Here is a 17,410-nt window from a genome sequence, read left to right as displayed (position 1 = left end):
CTACTGCGTAGATCTCGACGACACGAAACTAACGCAATTGGAACGGACTGAAACGAAATTAAAACGAAGGAACGATGAGGATTTAACGAACCAGTGGCATTCTTGTAAATACGATCATCTTCCTCCTTGGTCTATCTACGGAACGTACGTGGCCTCCATGTTCACTGAAGGCTACTGCTGCTCACGCGCTGGCAGGGAGGGGCTCGGCTGGGGCTTGCTGGCCAGCCAGCGGCGCAGCGCCGAGACAGGGGCAGCGCAGGTCCATGGCAGCGCGGGATGGCTGGGCCCGCTCGGCCCGCACCTATGGCGGTGGCCATCCGGCCATGAGCGGCGGCGGCGCTTGCTGCTCTCAGCCACAGCAGGGAGGCCGGCCGTGGGGTGCGTGGCCCTAGGGGCAGGCGGCCGATGACCGAAGGAGCGCGGCATGGCAGCGTGGGCAGCAGCCGGCGCCGGAAGATGGCCGAGCACGCAGAACACGTCGGGGACCATGGTGGAGCTCGCCGGAAAAGAGAAAACAAGGTTAGGGAAAGCATCAAACGGACATGGATTCGAGAAACGGAAGACACGACGGCGTAAAGGACGAAGAGGGCTACCTTCTAGTGGTGGCGGTTGTCGTCGGGAACGGACGAGATGGCCAGAAAAGCTCGTCGAAGAGTTCGTCAGAAACCTAGCTGTGGAGAACTTCGGCGTCCGATCTGTGGGGCTACGTGTGGCTGTACTTCTGGAATCCTCGCGTCGAGGGCTACGCCGGCATATATATATATATATATATATACGTAGGGTTTGGATATTTTGGAAATCCGAGATATTTTAGTAAATATTGATTTTCGGAATTAAAATAATTACAGAAAATCAGGAATTACTATTTAGGCTCTGAAAAATATCTCTGAGCTCCGAAAAATTCCATAAAAATTCCTAGGAATAGATGAAAGGATAAGGAACACAGCCAAAGTGGTTTAGCTCCCGAAAAAGACTTTTGCATTGATCAAGGAAAAAGATAAAACTCCAAGAAATATGAATTTAATCCCGAAAAAGGTCGGAAAGATTCTCGAAAAGAGAGGCATCGTTCTAACGTGTCTTAAAACCTTTTCCAAGCCTTTAGATTTTAAAAACAAGGCATCTTATCTAACTTTTGTTTTTGCAAATTTTCAAATTCTTTTTAAACCACTATTTGAAAGCAATATTTTAAAGATTGAGATTTGAATTTATTTTCCAAACCACTCATCACAAAAGTATCAATGCAACGGTATGTATGCGCAAACATGTTGTTACCCTTACATTGGATTTTAATTTAAAGAAAAAATTCTTTTACCTATGTTTTTATGAGAACAAAACAATTAACATAAATCATTTTACTCTTTTTAGAAAGTAGCTAATTTTAGGGTGTTACACCCTTGGACCACCTTGTGCTTTAAGGATTGATATGTCACAATTATGGGGGCAGCGGGAGTTTTCATCAATCTCTTCGGGGATGGCATAGTCAATCCCATTCTTAAAACCGGGCACGGTGGCTGGTAATCTATAGGACGCCCCTTCCTATCCAAGCTCGGAGGATCAAATTCAACATCCTGAAAAGGTCGATTAGGATGGTTAACAGAGGAATTCATCAAGCAGTTTTCTTGAAGAGAAATAGCAAATTACCTCTCTGTTCGAAGCAAATTCTCCATCTAGGGCTATACACAAAGGGTGGATCAGTCCACAGAAAAGATGGGAATGTCATTCTTGCCACCAGGAATCAAAGAGAGTAGAAGAGAGGCTGACTCTAATCCAATCATGCAAGCAGAGAGAAGGAAGATCTGATCCCAGCTAAAAAACTCTTCCGGCTTCCAGTACTTCACTGATATCTTCATGTGGCTTCAGTATGTTCTTGAAGAATAGCTGAGGAGGCAATTGGCTAAAACCAAACTGACAAGCTATAAGGGATGGGTTGTAAAATTCATATATTGAGAGGTTGCCTAGAATGAAAGAGCCTATAGCCATTTTACCACGGCCATGACAAAACTCGGCTAGAAGAACACAGGGCTTGACGAAAGAATTGAAGATTACAGCCGCCACATCGTCCGAACAACCTAACTCAGAGGAAAACTTGAATGAGAAGGCTAGCTCATCATTCTCATCATCATATGGTAATCAAGTTAGGAAGTCTACACCAAATCCTCTATAAAACTTCTTGAAGAGATGGTCAATATAAAAATCAATTGTTATGGCCGATGCATCCTCACCATAGCTCATGCATTGCCGAGTTCTTCCTTCTTCACCTCTATATTCATCATCAAAATTGGAAGAAGGGAAACTCAGATTTTTGAGATTAGGCCTCACAAACTTATGCATATACAAGTTAAGCCACAGTTGTATTAGCCACCAGGGGCCACTGACGGTATGCTCTGGCTCATTCTTTAGCAATTGGGCAACCATCTGGTACATTAGATGATAAGTAGCTCCTAGCCGATATTTTCCAAGAGGGATATCCTTGCCCAATGCTTGGTGCTCTGCTATGAGTTTGTGATTATAGGTTGGACCACAAGATGACCCGTAGAAAATGAATCTTTCCAACCACATATTTAGAAAAGCCACATATTCCCTTTTGCTGACAACTGATCCACCTTCAACATGGTTTAGAGTGTAACTAGCCCATCCTGTGCAGTCTGCTATTTTGGCTAATTTCTTGGAGCCAGCACTCAAGTACTTGTAAGGCTACATTGATCCAATTATTCTGAGGCGAGGGTGGTGGTCATTGGGTCATGACCAAAGATGAAAGCATTCGGGGCATTAGATTAGAAATAAGATGCAGCAATTAGAAGTGAGTCGTTCCTCTCCATCCCGAACAATGAAAGAGTCAAGCATTAATTCAGATCATAAAGTTTCCAATCTCCACCCTTTTTCTCGGACATCCTATGGAACCAATTTCTCCATCCCTTAGGCATATTTGGCCAATTTCTGAAGAGAGTTTTGGTATTCCAAGAGGATAAATCCACTGTAGATTGTTTGAAGGGGATTTGATTGGTTTCTTGGCGAATGAAATCAGATGGATCGGGATCACCCATAGGCCCAAGAAAATAGATATTGGGAGAAATGGCTAATGGAATCAAGATTTCATTCCTCATTTCCTAAGAAATCAGACGAAACAAGTTTGAGAGGAAAAGAAATACAAGGTAGCGGCCGATAATTGGAGACATACCTCAGGGACGTGGTCGATGGTCGCCATCACGGTCAAAAATTGGTTTGAATCTAGCGAGGACTGCTTGGATGATGGCTGGTTAGAACAGGTGGTTTGCTAGGGTTTGGGGCCCTGGCGACGATGGCGTCGGCTGTTAAAGTTGGCTTGAGGAAGAAGGAGAAAGCGAACAGGCCGAGTGGGTTGCAAAAGATACTATTGGGATGTTATATAAAACTTAGGCTGGAAAGTCAGGAGTTGTGCGTATATCTTGGGATAGTACAGTTGCGTCATGGTAAACTAATGAACTAGAATTTTGGGATAAAATTATTTTATCCCAAAATTGGGGGGCTTGTGTTTACACCAAAATTTGGGAGAAGAGCGTGGGAACTCAAAGGCTTCCAATATTGTGCCAATCAAGGGGTCGATTGAGTAACAATTGATATCTGTCGGGTTGAATGCGACACTAGGATCGGATCTCTCCGAATGATGTCGGTAGATGGCAATGACGAGATATGATTGGCATCGAGAAGATACATATCAGACTCTACAAAAGGGGAAGATTAGAGTCCAAGTTATCTTAAAATAGGAATATTTTCTTCATACCAAAGATTGTATAGAGTCATGCTATAGTAGGATTTGTTTTTAGGCTCTGGGTATAAATACCAAACCCCGGCTATTGTAAAGGACATACAATCAATCAAATACCAGTTATTTACTTTTTCGGCTTCGGCCACCCCTTAGGAGTAGGAGTAGAGTAGATCTCGGTGAGTTCTTTAGCAAGTACGGCTGCATCGATCCGGTCGACCTCCACTGCGACTCTGGTATAAGTTAGTTATCGACTCTTGTCTAGTTCAAGTACAACTGCATCGATCTGATCGACCTCCACTGCTCGAACTAGATCAAGGTCAAGTTATTAGCTCTATCTAAGGGTGGCGTTCCTTTAGATAGATTCATTAAGTTACTGAAATTGCTTATTGCTTCCATTATTTATTCAATTACAGCAATATCACTTCGCCTGATTGAGATTGATCTAGATCGGCCTTATATCATGTTTAACCCATCGTTTGTTATTCTAAATTTGATCTAATCTGCACTTTAAACGGTGAGTTATGTTTGATCGACTGTTTTATATCACTCTTAATCGTGCATAGCGTGTGGTTAAGACGTGTTTGATCTTAAGTAGATCTATTGGCTGGCGAAAACCGTTCCATGGCCTATTATCATGGCCTGTGTGATTCTGCCTCACACCCCACTGTTAGCACCATGGAGTGGGGATCCTTATTTGGTAGATCTATTTTTGAGAAGGCATGATCTTAACTGTGCACTATGCCTAAATCGACTGTTTTAGCCGATATCGAGTGCTTTTACGAACAATTCACATCACGAGATCGTTGAAGTAGCGGTAGGTTGAAAGATGTGTTAGCCCCATGATCTTATTATTGTATTATGGCCTACATGATTCTGCCTCATGCCCCACTAATATTGGTAATAAGTTAGGGTCGTCGAGTCTATTTCTATTTCTACGGCCAGCAAGATTCTACCTCATGCCCCACTGGTCATAGCGATAGATGAGGTGTAATATGTTCATTAGATTTATCTATATTAAATGGTTGAATGATGATGAGCTGTTTCTTTTACATACAAAGGGGTTCGGTTACTCGCAGTCATTGGCTTAGCATGAATTAATTACTGTTGATATCCTTTTGCCAGTGACCAATATTTGTTTAAAGAATGATATTCATCCTGAAAGACAACTGATTGCTCTTACACAACCCTATGAGCTTTAACTGATTTATTCTGATGAATATGTTGGAATCGACTATTTAGTCGATCTCCTTTCATATCGACTCTCAGAGCCACACATTCAGAACTGTCTGGCAACACCAGCATGTTCCGCCCTTAATTACTGATAAATTTTCTCTCCTTGTCAATTATAGGGTCAAATTGACTGGCATGTCTTAGGAGGAGTGCGCAGGATTGACCACCCCTGCACTGAAGCAAGGTGGATCTCCAGCTCCATCGAGCGGACACTTCCGGCTTGCTCGTGTGTCCTCGGCACGGAACAAAATTCCGTGTCGATAGGTATATGCAATAAACACTAAAAGATGTTTTTTAGCAACATGGAAACAGGGGGCTGGAGTGTTTAGCTACTTTCTAAATGCTCTAAATTCCTCTCCTTAAGGACTTATCTATAAGTGATCATCCGGGACTTACAGTACAGCTATGAGGGCTATATGGCTCTGGCTTTAGCTCAGTATGAGGACCTTTTCTAGCTTGTTAGTAGTTACCTTTATGACGCAAGAGGGGCTCTGGTTTGTATGATCTTAACCTACCAAGAGGGTGCACTTTGGTTTCTTTGTATTTTGTTAGTCACTCCTTGGAGGGGGGTTCATGCTTACTGATGGGGAAACCTTAGCGGTCCTAACTTGTTAGACAAACCTTTGAAAGACTTCATAGTGAACCCTACCGACCCTCCTTGGTAGTGGGTCAAGAGGCTCGTGACCTTGGGCAAAAGGGTAAATCACGACTCACAGTGAAAGTGTACAATATCTGCAGAGTGTAAAACTGGTATGTCAGCCATGGTCACGGTCACGAGCGGCCTTGGAACATTTATAGAACACATGATCACTAATGGTTAATGATGATGAACACGGATGATACTAATGATGAAAATGCTAATTAATGAATACTATTTATGCTATTCATTATTCATGTTTACCTGATCATTTGTTTATATGAGCTTGTGATAAACTTGTTGCTACTCCTATGCTAAAATTGTGATAGTTAAAAGCTAATCGTAGTTGAACTAGTGTCAGTGTAACACCCTAAAAAATTGCCTCTTTTGAAATAGAGTTAAAATGATTTAAGTTGTAATTTTTGTGCACATGAAATATAGGAAATAAAATTTTTCATTAAATTAAAATACATCATAAGGTAGCAACATGTTTGAGCATACATGCCATTGCATTTGACCTCATTGGTTGAGTGGTTAAAAGTCAAAATGGTTAAAATGCTCTTAAAATGAAATTAAAAGCGGCTTTGAAATAAAAGAAAAGAAAAATTGAAAATAAAAGGATTTAAAAAATGGTAAAAGTTTATTTTTGGGAACTTACCAAAATTGCTCATTTATATTTGAGATGAAAAGTATGTTCAAAACTCTATTTGAATTTGCATTTGGTTTATATTTGAATTGGCTTTGAAAACAAAATAGGAAAAAGATTGAAAAAGAAATTCATTATGAAAATGTCCTTTCTTCCTTTTCAGCCCAGCCCTAGATTTGGCCCGCTCCCTTCCTCTCTGCCGTCCCAGCTTCATCCCCTCCTTCTCACCTTCTAGCTTAGCGTGGCCCGCTTGGCGACCCACACAGCCCTCTTCCCTTTTCTCCTGCGCCCAGCCTGCTGCCTCGCCCGGGCAGCGTAGCCCACTGCTCCACTCCACGCCCGTAGCACAGCCTAGCAACGCGGCCCAGCTCAGCCTTCAGCGCCCACGCCCACAGCGCCTATGGCCGCACGCGCCGTCCACTCCTCTCTCCCTCTCACTGCCCTACTGGCCCGCGCGTCAGCCACCCACACGCGCTCTCTCCCTCACTGCATCGCCGGTCCCACCCGTCAGCCGGCCCCGCTCTCTTCCTCCACTTTGCTTTCTTCCTCGACGCATTCTTTCTTTCCTTCCGTCGCCCACCGCTGCCGTCGAGCATGCAAGGCAAGCGCCCGCCCAATCCGCCCGTGCCCCTGTTTCCCTTTCCTTCTATAGCGCCTCACCCGCCTATAAATCATGGAACCGAGCGCTCCTTCTCCCCTTTCCTCTGCTCGCGTCCAACAGCTCACCGCCATCGGCAGTTTTTCCCTTCCCGAGCACAATCTACATCGCCGACGAGCCTCGAAGGTCCACCGTGCTCCCCCGCGAATCTAGGTACCCTCAATTCACCATTTTGGCCACGAAATGCTCAGACTTCCACTCACCCGCGCATTCTCTCTCTCCCCAGTTCACCGCCGCCGTCGACAACTTGCTTCGGAGCCTCCTCGGACGCCGCGCTCCGTTCCAATCACATCATGGTGAGCTACTCGTCCTCCCAATGCCTTCCATTTGCCGTTTCGTGTGCTAGAATGCCATATCGGCGAGATCCCGAGCCGCCAACAATGGCGCCACCGTAGGACCACCTCCTCGACGTGCTCTCCATCCCCGATAGGTAGCCATTGAGTTCGTGAGACCCCATGCTACACGTAGGTGCCCTCGGCTCGATCTAGGGTGGCCGGAATCACCGCCCCGGCGTCCACCGCTGAGCTTGGCACACCATTGGCCATGGCGCCGTCATCCTACGTGTCTTCCCCGGTGACCCGCTGCTTCCATCATACCTACGCCGTCAGATCTAGAACGAGCGGACCAGATTAGATACCCCTTTGGGGTTAAGTAACCGGTCCACCGGGACCCATGGACTCGGTGCACCGCGCTGCGTCAGCACGCGCCCACGCCCACGTGGTACACCGCACCAATCACGTGCTGCCGCGTGTCACCCAGTCAACAACATGCAGTCAAACCACAGTCAACCACACCTGTTTTGCAGTTTAGCCCCTAGATTTTCAAGAAATCAACACGCAGTCCAGATTAGTTCAAAAGAATTGTTTTTTAGTCTTGTTTTTATTCATTTTAGCCCCAATAGTTTCCAGAATTAGTGCGCCCAATCCAATAACCGTTTAAATTCAGATTTTAATTGTTTCAATTCAAAAATGAGTTTGAGTTATTTACAGAAATGCCACTGAATCTTATTTCATGCGTAACTTTTGCGTTTTAAGTCCAATTTGACCCGTTTGAATTGTGTTAGGATTGTATTTACGTTATCTACATGTTTATACAACTGTTAGGCATGTTTTCAACACTTGAAATTCATGAGTAGATTTAATCTATTATTTAACTATAGGAAAACTTGTTTAAATCATAATTTATTCATTTTAACTCCGAAATAGTCTGTTCAAGTTCAAGTTGCATTCGATTCGTAGCGACGAGATTTACGCGTTAGTAATAGTGTTTACTATATTGATATTTCTGAAATAACGTGGTTTAAATCATATCTTGATTAATGATTATTCAACTAAGTTTTATACATAAAATATAATTTGTTGTACTTTTGTTTTATAATTTAAATGTAAAATTGACTTAATTCAATCCATATTGTTCATAAAATATCTTTTGTATATGAATTCGTATAGTTAACATAAATGAAGCCTGTAGTTTCTTTTCCACGTGTTAAGCAAATCTCTCAGTAGCTGTAACTTTTCAACCATAGCTTCGATTAGCGTGCCTCTCGCGACTGTGTGATCGTAACGATGCGTAGAATCGTATTTCAATCTCTTTTACTTATTTTTCTATGATTGGTGTACTATTCTGATATAGATGCAATTGTATGCTATGCATGTATGTGTATGGATGTTTGTGTGGTGTTCTACGATTACGTCCAGTCGGTGAGATATACGTGGTGATCCAAGAAGAAGAAGAAACACATCGAAGAATAAAGCTTATCGAAGGATCGGTGTGTAAGGCAAGTATAGCATGGGACCATCCTTGTTACCTATTCACCTTTAATCACTTAATTCATATTGCATGTGTCTACCTTGTCACCAATAAGGATATCCAAGATATTTGATATCTTGTACCTTGAAACCTTTGGGTAATTACATTGGGTAGTTTTTGCTAGTGCTTAATCAAAACCATGATCTTGTAACTTGACTAATGGTATATGCAATAAACATTAAAACATGACTTTTTAGCAACATGGAAACAGGGGGTTGGAGTGTTTAGCTACTTTCTAAATGCTTTAGATTCCTCTCCCTAAGGACTTATCTGTAAGCGATCATCTAGGACTTATAGTACAACTGTGAGGGCTATATGACTCTGGCTTTAGCTCAGTATGAGGACCTTTTCTAGCTTGTTAGTGGTTACCTTTATGGCGCATAAGGGTATGTTTCCTTTTCTGCTAGGTTGTGTGTACCGTGCTGCGATGCCCACGCATGCCACTCCTAGAGAAGGGCCACATACGCCTAGCGGCCCTAACTTGTTAGACAAACCTTTGAAAGGCTTCATAGTGAACCCTACCGACCTTCCTTGGTAGGGGGTCAAGAGGTTGGCCACCTCGGGCAAAAGGGTTAATCACAACTCACAGTGAAAGTGTACAAACTCTACAGAGTGTAAAACTGTTATAACAGCCGTGCTCACGGTCACGAGCGGCCTTGGACCCTTATGGAATAGAGATGATCACTAATGGATAATGATACTAATAATTAATTGTTTATGCTATACATTATTCATGTTTACCTGATCATGTGTTTATGGGAATGATAAATTCTTTGCCACTTAATTGCTTAAAAAGATGACCTATTAAAGCTAATCGCAGTAAACCAGTGTCAGCCTTTTGAGCTTCATGAACCCCATGATATAATTGTTAAGTATGACATGTACTTATGCTTGCTTTACTTTTCTATACATTGGATAAAAATCCCAGATGGGTACCAGATTACTGGTTTGGAGGAGTTAGGCTTGTGGTCAACCAGTCAGTCATTCTTGTGGATTTGGAGTCTTCGCCAGAAGATTAGAGTCAACTTTTCACTGTCTATACTCCGAGGTTATTTTTCCTTTTTACTAATATGTTATGTAATAAGTATTGTCTCTTGATATTACCTTTATTTGTGGCTATATGTGAGATTTGACTTTCTGGGCTCACATATAGTGTGTATCTGGTTTTTTCTTTAAAACTGGGTGCTACAAAGTGGTATTAAAGCAATACTGACTGTAGGACGCAAGCCTAGATAGAACTGGATGTTTTAGCATGCTTTTATCTTGCTTAGTTCTTATTTTCTCTCCAACCTTGTTATTTGCTAAAATTTATGCTCACTTCAGCCTCTGTCTGTTATGAAAACTTTGTCTCTATTCTCAATCCTATATCTTTGTCTATATAGATGGATCGTAATGAGGAGACCATCGGTATCAAAGGTCAGGAGGACCAAGCTACGTTGTCCTTGACTGCATTCAACAAGGAGAAGTTTGTAGCTGTGCAACAACAAGCACCAGAAGGAGTGACCCAACCTAGGAGCTTTCAATAGTGCTTGCCATAAGGTCAAACCAACATACCAAAGGTACTAGTGAAGAGACAAGTAGCAGAAGCTTGGAAGAATGTAAAGTCCAACAAAGATGTTGGAAGGACAACACATGAATGCCAGGATCATCCACATCAGAAGCAGGAACAGAAAGTCCAGAAGAAACAGGAGCAAGGAAGTAAAGCAAAGAGAAACTACATCCAAGGAAGATTGAATAATGTGGATATGACGACCACTCATGGAGCTAAGGAGGTTGTGTATGGTTTCATTTCAGTAAACTCAGCTTCTGCCACAGTGCTGTTTGACCCTAGAGCTTCATATTCATTTATCTCTAGTGCATACATAAAGGAACATAAGATAACTATGCTTCCAATGAGGAATCCAATGATAGTTATGTCCCCAAGAGGAGAAATGAAGGCGAACCGCAAATGCCCAGGAGTTAGTCTTAACATCAAAGGAGTAAAATTTGAAGCAAACCTTATTGTATTAGAGTTAGTGGACATTGATGTCATTCTTGGAATGGGATGGATGTCAGCATGTAAAGGAGTGATCAAGTATGCCTAGCGTTCGGTGCTTCTAACCACACTGTCAGGAGAAAGAATTGAGTATGAAGGTATTCAGCATGTACATGAGGATAAGGTGGATAAGAAGAGAAAGGAGGTCTCAATAGAGCAAGTATTGGGAAGCAATCAACATTTGAGTTCTATTATATCGTCACATCCAGCTCCAATCCTTGGTCAGATAAACTTAGACTCTAAAGAATTAGAAGTTTCTCAAGCTAAGGTTACCCCACTCTTTCCACGTGAGGTATGCATAGATGGGTGGACAATCACCTACATGGAGTTTCAACCCTGAAAGATCAAGCGAGCTAAAAAGTGGTCCAGTCAAACAATGATGAACTTACAGAGTCAGCAAGCTAACAATACTCTAAGCAACAATTCTATGGAGTATGACATCACAAAAGATCCAGCTAAGAGAAAGTGTTATCATTGCCAGCAGGAAGGACATTATGTTAAAACTTGCCCACAGAAGAATCAACAATCACACCAAGGAAGTAGCCAGAGTCAGATCACTGTTGGACTATTACCAGAAAGTGTCAGTGATAACCAACCTAAAATAAGCATTTGGTGAAATTGATGAATGAAGAAGTTATGCTAGACTATTCAAGATCCTTAGATAAGGATAGGAGTTGTACCCCTTTATGTAATAAAAACGATAGTATCACAAGTTGAGTCGATGAATGAGTTATGCATTTTTAAGTGCTTTATCGATTATCATTGTGTTTATGCTTGTTTTGCATCTTTGTAATGATTGCAATGATCTTGTTGGGTGTTCCCGCAATTTCATTTAGTTCATAGGTTTAAGGTATAAGGATTAATGAAATAAATAGTTGGGTTATGGTTTACTTCTGTTTTTCCTATCCTGTCTTCGGAGCAGCCTGACTTTATCGGTTTATATCTCTGATTTTGGATGATCAAAAACCCTGAGGAAATCTTGAACAACAGTAGACTTCAATCACAAGATGATGCAAGCTATACTTTGGTATCCCCTACTTTACCTTATCTTAAGGGGGGTAGCCAAGTTGAAGAATTGGTAAGATGAAGTATCAAACGTTCAAGTTTGCGCAGTGGAAGCGTGGTGGTACCCAAAGGTTCAAGAGGAACTCAGAATTTCAATGAGGTTTGGTTAGAAGTTCAAGAAAGGTTTATGCAAGATCATCAAGAATTTGGTAGAGCTACTGGAGAAGTTTTTAAGTTAGTTTGGATCAAGAGACTTCAGTCAAGTGTTTGAAGGAGTCCAAAAGGTCGAAGTAAAACCTAGGTATTAGCTTTGTTAGATCAGGACAAGAGCTTTGTATCTACAATAATGCATCTTGTGAAGGTGTGGGATGTGTCCTTATATGTGTCAGTTGAACTAACAGGTTATCTGGAGCTATCCATTGTAGGGCATGGAAGTACCATCTTCTTGAAAGTAAAAGTGTCATCTAGGAGGATCACAAGAGTATATAGTACATCTTCACCAAGTTAGTCTTGAGCTTGTGATAACCTCGTTGGAATGAGATTGATTGTGACTTGGAAAAGTGCTATCATTTCAAGAAGCGAAGTCATGACCAATGCCCTTAGCAACGGAGAATTGTGCTAAGAAGGTTCGGGTGACACTAAGGATTAAGAGTTGTTTTCGCAGTTCGAGCAACTTAACTAGGATCATTAATGTTTGGAAGTTTGGTGATAGATTCTTTTTCGGACCAAGGAGATAAGGAAGCCTTGTTGAAAGGTGAACATATGAGGAAAGAGAATCATGGGCTAGTGATTAGGGTTACCTGAGAGTTGTTCAAGGTACCTGTCAAAATTTTGGAAATAGTTAGGCACATTACTTGGAGTAAGGGCAACAGGTATGCAAAGTAATGTGGATCTTTATCAATGCAAGACGCTAGAACTACACGAGGAAGTAAAGAAGAATCCAAGGACGGAGTATTCCTATCTCTTAGTCGACGTCTTCTGAATCTCGAGGACGAGATTCATCTTAAGGGGGTAGAATTATAACACCCTAAAAAATTGCCTCTTTTGAAATAGAGTTAAAATGATTTAAGTTGGAATTTTTGTGCACATGAAATATAGGAAATAAAAATTTTCATTAAATTAAAATACATCATAAGGTAGCAACATGTTTGAGCATACATGCCATAGCATTTGATCTCATTGGTTGAGTGGTTGAAAAGTCAAAATGGTTAAAATGCTCTTAAAATGAAATTAAAAGCGGCTTTGAAATAAAAGAAAAGAAAAATTGAAAATAAAAGGATTTAAAAAAATGGTAAAAGTTTATTTTTGGAAACTTACCAAAATTGCTCATTTATATTTGAGATGAAAAGTATGTTCAAAACTCTATTTGAATTTGCATTTGGTTTACATTTGAATTGGCTTTGAAAACAAAATAGGAAAAAGATTGAAAAAGAAATTCATTATGATAATTTCCTTTCTTCCTTTTCAGCCCAACCCTAGATTTGGCCCGCTCCCTTCCTCTCTGCCGGCCCAGCTTCCTCCCCTCCTTCCCACCTTCTAGCTTGGGGCAGCCCGCTCGGCGGCCCACCCAGGCCTCTTCCCTTTTCTCCTACGCCCAGCCTGCTGCCTCACCCACGCAGCACAGCCCACTGCTCCACTCGACGCCCGAAGCACAACCCACCAATGCGGCCCAGCTTGGCCTTCAGCGCCCACGCTCGCAGCGCCTACGGCCGCACGTGCTGTCCACTCCTCTCTCCCTCTCACTGCCCTACTAGCCCACGCGTCAGCCACCCACGCGTGCTCTCTCCCTCACTACATCGCCGGTCCCACCCGTCAGCCAGCCCCGCTCTCTTCCTCCACTTTCCTTTCTTCCCCAGCGCATTCTTTCTTTCCTTCCGTCGCCCACCGCCGCCGTCGAGCATGCAAGGCAAGCACCTGCCCAATCCGCCCGTACCCCCATTTCCCTTTCCTTCTACAGCGCCTTGCCCGCCTATAAATCATGGAACCGAGTGCTCCTTCTCCCCTTTCCTCTGCTCGCGTCCAACAGCTCATCGCTGTTGGTAGTTTTTCCCTTCCCAAGCACAATCAACGTCGCCGATGAGCCTCGAAGGTCCACCGTGCTCCCCCACGAATCTAGGTACCCTCAATTCACCGTTTTGGCCATGGAATGCTCGGACTTCCACTCACCCATGCATTCTCTCTCTCCCTAGTGTACCGCCGCCATCGATGACTTGCTTCGGAGCCTCCCCGGACGCCGCGCTCTGTTCCAATTGCATCACGATGAGCTACTCGTCCTCCTAATGCCTTCCATTCGCCATTTCATGCGCTAGAACGCCATATCAGTGAGATCCCAAGCCACCAACAATGGCGCCACCGCGGGACCACCTCCCCGACGTGCTCTCCATCCCCGATAGGTAGCCATTGAGTTCGCGAGACCCCATGCTATGCGTAGGTGCCCTCGGCTCGGTCTGGGGTGGCTGGAACCACCGCCCCGGCGTCCACCGCTGAGCTTGGCATGCCACCGGCCATGGCGCTGCCATCCTATGTGTCTTCCCCGGTGACCCGCTGTTCCATCATACCTGTGCCATTAGATCTGGAACGAGTGGACCAGATTAGATACCCCTTCGGGGTTAAGTAACCGGTCCACCGGGACCCGTGGACTTGGTGCGCCACGCTACGTCAGCATGCGCCCACGCCCACATGGTACACCGCACCAATCACGTGCTGCCACGTGTCGCCCAGTCAACAACACACGGTTAAACCGTAGTCAGCCGCGCCTGTTTTGCAGTTTAGCCCCTAGATTTTTAAGAAATCAACCCATAGTCCAGATTAGTTCAAAAGAATTGTTTTTTAGTCCTATTTTTATTCATTTTAGCCCCTAAAGTTTCCAGAATTAGTGCGCCCAGTCCAATAACCATTTAAATTCAGATTTTAATTGTTTTAATTCAAAAATGAGTTCGAGTTATTTACAGAAATGCCACTGAATCTTATTTCATGCGTAACTTTTGCGTTTTAAGTCCAATTTGACCCGTTCGAATTGCGTTAGGATCGTATTTATGTTATCTACATGTTTATACAACTATTAGGCATGTTTTCAACACTTGAAATTCATGAGTAGATTTAATCTATTATTTAACTATAGGAAAACTTGTTTAAATCATAACTTATTCATTTTAACTCCGAAATAGTCCATTCAAGTTGCATTAGATTCGTAGTGATGAGATTTACGCGTTAGTAATAGTGTTTACTCTATTGATATTTCTGAAATAATGTGGTTTAAATCATATCTTGATTAATGATTGTGCAACTGAGTTTTATACATAAAATATAATTTGGTTTACTTTTGTTTTATAATTTAAATCTAAAATTAACTTAATTCAATCCATATTGTTTATAAAATATCTTTTGTATATGAATTTGTATAGTTAACATAAATGAAGCCTATAGTTTCTTTTCCACGTATTAAGCAAATCTCTCGATAGCTGTAACTTTTCAACCGTAGCTTCAATTAGCGTGCCTCTCGCGACTGTGTGATCGTAACAATGCATAGAATCGTATTTCAATCTCTTTTACTTATTTTTCTATGATTGATGTATTGTTCTGATATAGATGCAATTGTATGCTATGCATGTATGTGTATGGATGTTTGTGTGGTGTTCTATGATTACGTCCAGTCGGTGAGATATATGTGGTGATCCAAGAAGAAGAAAGACATCGAAGAATAAAGCTTACCGAAGGATCGGTGTGTAAGGCAAGTATAGCATGGGACCATCCTTGTTACCTATTCACCTTTAATCACTTAATTCATATTGCATGTGTCTACCTTGTCACCAATAAGGATATCCTAGATATTTGATATCTTGTACCGTGAAACCTTTGGGTAATTGCATTGGGTAGTTTTTGCTAGTGCTTAATCAAAACCATGATCTTGTAACTTGACTAATGGTATATGCAATAAACATTAAAACATGACTTTTTAGCAACATGGAAACAGGGGGCTGGAGTGTTTAGCTACTTTCTAAATGCTTCAGATTCCTCTCCCTAAGGACTTATCTGTAAGCGATCATCCGGGACTTACAGTACAACTGTGAGGGCTATATGGCTCTGGCTTTAGCTTAGTATGAGGACCTTTTCTAGCTTGTTAGTGGTTACCTTTATGTCGCATAAGGGTATGTTTCCTTTTCTGCTAGGTTGTGTGTACCATGCTACGATGCCCACGCATGCCACTCCTAGAGAAGGGCCACATACACCTAGCAGCCCTAACTTGTTAGACAAACCTTTGAAAGGCTTCATAGTGAACCCTGCCGACCTTCCTTGGTAGGGGGTCAAGAGGTTGGCCGCCTCGGGCAAAAGGGTAAATCACGACTCACAGTGAATGTGTACAAACTCTATAGAGTATAAAACTGTTATAACAGCCGTGCTCATGGTCACAAGCAGCCTTGGACCCTTATGGAATAGAGATGATCACTAATGGATAATGGTACTAATAATTAATTGTTTATGCTATACATTATTCATGTTTACCTGATCATGTGTTTATGGGAATGATAAATTCTTTTCCACTCAATTGCTTAAAAAGATGACCTATTAAAGCTAATCACAGTAAACCAGTGTTAGCCTTTTAAGCCTCATGAACCCCATGATATAATTGTTAAGTACGACATGTACTTACGCTTGCTTTACTTTTCTATACATTGGATAAAAATCTCGGATGGGTACCAGATTACTGGTTTGGAGGAGTTAGGCTTGTGGTCAACCAGTCAGTCGTCCCTATGGATTTGGAGTTTTCGCCAGAAGATCAGAGTCAACTTTCCGCTGTCTATACTCTAAGGTTATTTTTCCTTTTTACTAATACATTATGTAATAAGTATTGTCTCTTTATATTACCTTTATTTGTGGCTATATGTGAGATTTGACTTTCTGGGCTCACATATAGTGTGTATCTGGTTTTGTCTTTAAAACCGGGTGCTACAGTTAGCCTTTTGAGCCTCATGAACCCCATGTTATATTTGTTGAGTATGACATGTACTTATGCTTGCTTTATTTTTCAATTATTTGAATAAAAATCCCGGATGGGTACCAGATTGCTAGAGTTTGGAGGAATTAGGCTTGTGATCAACCAGTCATTTGTCCCCATGGAAGTCGAGTCTTCACCTGAATATTGGAGTTGTCTTTCCTCTGTCTATATTCTGAGGTTGTATTCTTAATACGCTATGTAATAAGCATTGTCTTTTGATAGTACCCTTATTTGTAGCTATATGTGAGATTTGACTTCCTAGGCTCATATATGGTGCGTATCTAGTTTTGTTTTTAAAACCGGGTGCTACAAAGTGGTATCAGAGCAATGCTGACTTTAGGACGCAAGCCTAGTAGAAACTGGTCGTTCTAAGGTTTAGAATTTGCTACAAAACTACTTTGTCATCTCCTTGACTATTTGAATTGATTATTTCTTATCCTTGTCCTATTTTCTTCTCTCCGTGATAGCTTCCTTTGAGCTATTGCTTTTATTTCTTTGGTTTGCTAAAGTTTTTTGGTCTCACCTTATTCAAATTTGCGATGGCCTTTCATCATAATCCAATCCTTTGGATGCCTGCCATTGCTACAGAAGCACATGTAGTTTCGATGTTGTGATGCATGCTTGTCTTGTTTGGTATGTTGCTTGTTTG

This window comes from Miscanthus floridulus, chromosome 17, assembly GCF_019320115.1.
Source record: "Miscanthus floridulus cultivar M001 chromosome 17, ASM1932011v1, whole genome shotgun sequence".
NCBI classification, from domain to species: Eukaryota; Viridiplantae; Streptophyta; class Magnoliopsida; order Poales; family Poaceae; genus Miscanthus; species Miscanthus floridulus.
The sequence above is the reverse complement of the archived record's forward strand: the minus strand, read 5'-3'. Positions refer to the sequence as shown.